Source organism: Silene latifolia, chromosome 5 (assembly GCF_048544455.1).
Source record: "Silene latifolia isolate original U9 population chromosome 5, ASM4854445v1, whole genome shotgun sequence".
Classification (NCBI taxonomy): Eukaryota; Viridiplantae; Streptophyta; class Magnoliopsida; order Caryophyllales; family Caryophyllaceae; genus Silene; species Silene latifolia.
In genome coordinates, this window is record NC_133530.1 from 77,140,216 (window position 1) to 77,147,043 (window position 6,828).

A 6,828-nucleotide genomic window follows, 5' to 3' on the forward strand; every position below is an offset into this window, starting at 1 on the left:
TATTCTTAGTATGAGATTTAATAATGATATTTAAATCATGTGATCGCACTATTGTCGAGGACACATTTCCCAACAGTTCACATGTCATCGACACAACAAATGATCAACCCCGGGAAATACTGCCCCAAGAGCGTTGATCAAACCCAATTCCCGGTCGGTCACAAAAACAGAAGGGGACGATCCGGTGACATCTAAAATGTCAGCTAACGTCTTCAACAGCCACTTTTAATTCTCCTCAGACTCGGTAGGAATCATCGAACTTGCAATTAATAAGGACGATCCAGTGGGTGTGACACCAACCATCTCAATGAGTGGATTCTTGTAAGTGTTGTTTTATAAGTCGAATCCATGATAACCACGTAAGGATAAGCCCAGAACAACTTCAAAGAATCAGGATGTGCCATGAAAATGTGAGTCAACTCTTTTGACTCGGAATCAATCTCATGCCAATGGACGTATTTCGCTTCTACCGCTAGTGCCAACATTTGCTGAGCGGTGTTTCTTTTACCCTTAACTTCTTTCCTAATTTTCCTCGTTTCATTATATAGTTGGGTGCTTGACGGTTGAGGTTTTTCGATGGTTTTCAAATGAAGACCATTTTTAATATCTCTCGGTAGAACGCCGACCATTGTTTGTTGCCTAACATATGCCTTATCTTCCGCGTCCAATCCCGCAAAGTACCGATCCCCGTCCTTATAAACGGTTACATTGTGGTTATGTAGTCCACCACCCTCGGAGGTTATAATGTTCCACACTATCGTCACTTGATCATTTTTAGACACGAAATTTTGAACGGCACGAATACGAAACTTGCATGAACACTTCTGCGACCTCCTTCGTTTTTCAAGATCATCCGATTGTTTTGGTAACCCATGTCTTTTACATCGAAAATAACTTGGCAATAACCCGTTCTTTTTTCTATTTTTAGCTTCGTTATTAGCTTTAACCAAAGCAAACCCATTCTCGAATGCGACTTTATTAGCCCAACTAAAAGCATCGTCACGCATTTTGAAATCTATAGTAGTCTCGAACAACGAGTTGTAATCAATTGAATTCTCGCCAAAAGTCTCCCACAAATCCTGTTACAAGCAATACAGACTATAGTAAGACAATAATAAACACTCATAACCTAAATAAATTGCGTAAAACAAAAGGAAAACAAGATAAAATGAGTAATTCATGCCTAAGACACGAGACTCAACAATCGACCGTGGCCAAACATTACTTTCCAACGATCGACCATGGCCAAACAAGGAAAACCAACTTTCAACCATGGCCAAACATTGAAAATCAACGTTCAGCCATGGCCAAACATTGATTTCCAACGTTCAACCATGGCCAAACAATGGATTCCAACGTTTGGACCATGGCAAACGTGGAAATCCATCGTTTGGTCCATGGCAAACGTGGAATTCCATTGTTTGGTCCATGGCAAACGTGCATTTCCACCGTTTGGACCATGGTTTGAACGTTGGTTTCCAACTTTGGTCCATGGTTCAACTTTCGGGGGACAATTTTCAGATTTACGTACAAAAATCAAAATTTCGCTACTACTAAGTTAATACGTGAAGTAAATCAACTATCGAATAATAGAATTAACGATGCGCAAAAAAAATTGAAAATTAAACAAATATTGAAGTGATTAAGTTGTTTACGTACCGGTGAGTCGGGATCCGTCATATTGTTAATTGTTGTTGTTGGTTTTTTTTTTAATTTAGTTGAATTTGAGAGGAAATTTTTTTAGAGAGAGAAAGTCAAAAGGGCAGTTATTGTCTTTTTTATGAAAAACGTCGTCGATATTTACTAAAACGCCGTCGATATAAATCAACCTCCAAAAATAATGATTCACAAGTGAATGGCTAACTTTAATAAAAAGAAGGTAGAGTTACACTAGCACAAAGGCGTATGACGTTTTTTTTCAAACAGACTAAAAGACAGAGAATACAACACCAAAACGACTGCACAAGCGCCGAGGACAGATATAGGTCTCATGTCACAATGACACACGCCTTGGAAAAACTTCAGAAATAAAACCGCGGAAGGCGACGTCGATGGCTAAAGCGCATTCACATCTGTATCGGTGATGCAGGTGTCTCTCTTGCATTCAACATCTACTCCTTTAAAAATCAAAGCATATTTGGTTAAGCTCTTTAAATACATGAGTGCTACAAAATGTAATGAACCAACCTTTGGCAAATTTGAAAAAGGCAAATAAATGGCGTAATAATAAGAAGGCTGGTAATTATCTAATGTGTATCTAATGTGTATGCTCCACAATTCATCTATGACTTTGAGAGTTATAAGTTTAGTAACTACTTTATTCCTTTAAACTTAATTATGATAGTGACTATGTACTTACCCTGGTGAAAATCCTGCTGCAACTCCAGCTCAGTCGGTTGTCTCGAACCATCTCCTACTTAAGTTCCAGCACCACATGGGCTTCCCACCTTTTACATTCTCTATCTCGAACATTCCGGCTCCAAATGTGTACCTGATTGGAACGAAGATTATTCCATGGTGAGTCAGTTAGGTGACGGCAGTCAAACTGTAAGGAGCATCATAGAGAATTAAGTAACTCGGAACGACAGTCCGAAAGCAGAGAAAAAAAAAAGTACGCATATAACTTTGATTACTTGTGCTGTGCTCTCGTGTCTGCCACCTTGAGATCCAGTCCTAAAGAACAGACATGCAGGCTTTCCTGCAAGCTGCTGAGTTCTCCACAGTCCACCAGTAGCATCCAGAAAAGCCTTGAACTGAGCAGCCAGCATTCCGAATCTTGTGGGAAAGCCGAAAATAAATCCATCGGCGTCGACAAGCTCATTTGGGGTTTTGAAGGGGACATTTCCATTTAGTGGTACACTCATCTTACCAAGCACCTCATCCAAAAAAATCTCAGGTACTTGCATTGTATACATCATATTATATTTTCTGTGAGAATTAAGTGTTCTACGTCGGTTTGGAAACTAGATCTTGTAAAATCAGGCATTAAGAAAACTAATATGGTCACATATTGTGTAGTTGCACAATAACGTTAATGTAAGGTTGCCTTACAGAAATATTAGTAAGCGGTTGGATGTAAAAAAAAGTAAATAAAAGTTACGAGTATCTTTTAGTAAATAGTACGGGTAAAAGCTAATGTTTACCTGCCAGAGTTTAGCCTCAACGCCCTCCACAAAGCCATAGAAGCGGCTCCTTTCTGAATCGCTTCTGCTAGTTGTTGTACATGTCCGTACATGGAATATAATAGTACCTGAAACAAGAATTAAGTTACGTCATAAGTCATAACCCCCTCAAAGTGTCATATACTCGTATAATATACGATGTCAAAAATAAGTATTTCCAACTTTTCACTTACAAGTATAAGCCAAAATCACCCTCTCCTTAAATCTGAATGACATTGAACGACGTGCAATATCTTCCACAGAAGACCAACAACAACTATCATTTTTAACATGTATGTGATGGGTGTTGTTGTCATCTTAAACTGACTCTACATATCAATGCTACAACACTTTCCGAGAGAAACTCGAGGACAATATGACATTCTTTGACTCTTAAGCGAGACACTCTCGCACGTGAGAACAACTAATCCTTATGTAGGTACCTTATTCAAATATAGGATTAATGGGGTGGTCTCACATGTTTGAGTGTAAGACCCTCTCGCGTAAATTCTGGGTTACTAAATCATAGCGATCCAGCAATAAGAGTTCTCTATTCTAAAGTTTGTACCTTCCAACCCTACTCCAGACCATGCAAACTACAGAAGACAATATATAAACTCCAGTGACATACGAACAATCCAAAATTTATATAGCGTAATTTAGAGAGCACCAACAACATGTAAAAACAAAAAACATAAATTCACCGTAGAGGGGAGCCAAAACCATCATCTCCACTTACGGGTATCCTAATATCAATAACAACCCACCAATTAGAACACAAAATCTAAATCACCCACCAAACTATATTCATCAAAATTATAACTTTAAAGTCATCTGTGACACCCCCATACTCCAAGTGCCTTACCAGGACCACTCAGGTATAAAGCTGTCACCATCTCGGTTTCCCGAGGCAATGATAATCAAAAGACAATAAAGAAACAACGTTTAAATCGTATAAAGTTTAAGTGAGTAAATACAATCCAAAACCAACTGCCAAAATACGGTTTACATAATCTCAAAACAACTGTCTAAAAACTATCAAAACTACAGCGGAAGACTCTATCATCTGGTGGCGACACATCCCAGCTATCCCATGTATCTCGACTCATACCTGCTCAACAACTGCTCACCATCCCCGAATGGATCACCACAGTTTTGAAAACAATTAAACGGAGTCAGTACTAATCACACAATTTATATAACTCAACAAACAACACACAACACAGCTCAATCGTCACAGATACACCCCGAACTCCATCACCAACTCCACAATACTGAATACACACTAAAGTGTGTAGCCCTGCCAGAGCACCCATCGCAACAGGTTACTCCTCGCCGCCAGTGGGGGACCGCAGCCGTTCCCACCTAAGCCCCGCTCATCTCCGTCGAGCGATAAACCCAAATCCATTAATGTGAACATCCCTTCTGTGGCGGGTTCCACAGAAGGCAAATCATGGGCGTGAAGTCACTCCCGCAAGTGACTCCACTCAGCCAGGGACGCACCCCGAAGAACACAGACAGATACAAACAATCACACTACTAATCAGCAATGAAACCCAACAACTGTCACAATACTCATACGATAAAACTCAACAATCACAAAGCACAACCAACACATCATGGGATTAATACTGAGTAGGGAAACCCTACCTGGAATGCAATACAATCAGACGATCTCAACAGCTGTTATCCAAAAGCCTCCTCTACGAATCCTTCTCCTAACATATGATCATACAATTACTAACAATCATAAAAGGCCACAAAACCCCCAAACCCCCAAATTAGGGTTTAAACAAACTTAATAAAATACTATAAAATCGGTACGTAGATCTTACCCTCGACGCAAGGATCACAAGAATGTAAAGGATGATGAATTCCGACCTCTCAAGCTCCGGGATTTGTCAATAATGCGAAAGATGCGGAAAACGTAGTTTGAAATCTCTTTTGAAGTGATTAGGTTTAACAAAGGTGTTTAATGATGATGACGAAAAGTTATATATATATATCTATTCGCATTATTAACAAAACCCGACAAAACATTACCCATAAACCGAGCCACTCGATCGAGTGCCCAACATACTCGATCGAGTGCCCCCTACTCGATCGAGTACCAAGGCTACTCGATCGAGTACCCTACAAACAGAAACTGTTTTAAAAACCAAAACACCCTTACTCAACAGACTAAGGCCCACTCGATAGAGTACCCAGAGACTCATAAAACCGTTGTATTACAGTCTTCGCTCCTTAAAAAGAACTTCGTCCCCGAAGTTCAAACCATAACAAAACAAAAACATACCACCACACTCCCGACACAACAACCAACATAAAACTCAACATAAAAACATGCTACCAACCAAACTCAACCCGACTCAAACCACTACAAGACATACCGACACAACACCAAAAAGGGTGTAAAAACTCTTGCGATCATCTCCTACCCCCCTAAAAGAAACAAGGTTACGTCCCCGTAACCATACATACCTGATAAAAAAGGAAAGGGTATCGCTCTTTCATGGCCTCTTCTGCCTCCCATGTAGCTTCCTCTACCTCATGATTAGACCAAAGAATCTTAAGCAAAACTGTCTCACCACTCCTAGTTTTCCTAACCTTCCGGTCAAGAATCTGCTTAGGCACCTCAAGATAAGACAAGGACTCATCTAGCTCTATGCTCTCTGCCTCTAACACATGTGACGGGTCACTCACATACTATAATACTACGGTTTTATGAGTCTCTGGGTACTCTATCGAGTGGGTCTTACTCTGTCGAGTAAGGGTGTGTTGAGTTTTAAAAATAGTTTCTGACCTGTTGGGTACTCGATCTAGTAACCTTGATACTCGATCGAGTAGGGGGCACTCGATCGAGTATCTCAGCTACACGATCGAGTAGCCGGTTTACGGGGGGATGATTTGTCGGGTTTTGTTAATAATGCGATTTAGTATATAATTACTTCCGTCACTTTCTTTAAACACTTTTACAAACCTAATTGCTTTCAAAAGAGAAAACAAACTACGTTCTTCGCATCAATCGCATTATTGGCAAATCCCGGAGCTTGGAAGGTCGGATTTCACCTTTCTTTATACCGTTGTAATCCTTGCGTCGAGGGTAAGATCCACGTACTGTTTTTATATTATTTCGTTAAAGTTAGTTAAACCCTAATTTGGGGATTTGGGGGTTTTGTTGTATTTCTTGATTGGTAGTGATTATATAATTGTATGTTAGGAGGAGGATTCGTAGAAGAAGCCTTTTGATATCAGCTGTGAGATCGTCTGACTGTGTTGCTTTCCAGGTAGGGTTTCCCTACTCAGTATTAGTCCCATAATGTGTTGTTGGTGTTTGTGATTGTTGAATAATAACATACTCGTATTGTGACGATTGTTGGATTTGGTTGTTGATAGTAGTTGTGATTGATTGTATCTGTCTGTGTTCTTCGGGGCGCGTCCCTGGCTAAGTGGAGTCACTTGCGGGAGTGGCTTCACGCCCATTATTCGCCTCCTGTAGAACCCGCCACATGAGGGATGTGCACATTAAGGAATTTGGGTTTATCGCTCGACGGAGATGAGCGGGGATTTGGTGGGTACGGCTGCGGCCCCCCCACTGGCGGCGTGGAGTGACCTGTTGTGATGGGCACTCTGGCAGGGCTACACACTTTAGTGTGTAGTCAGGATT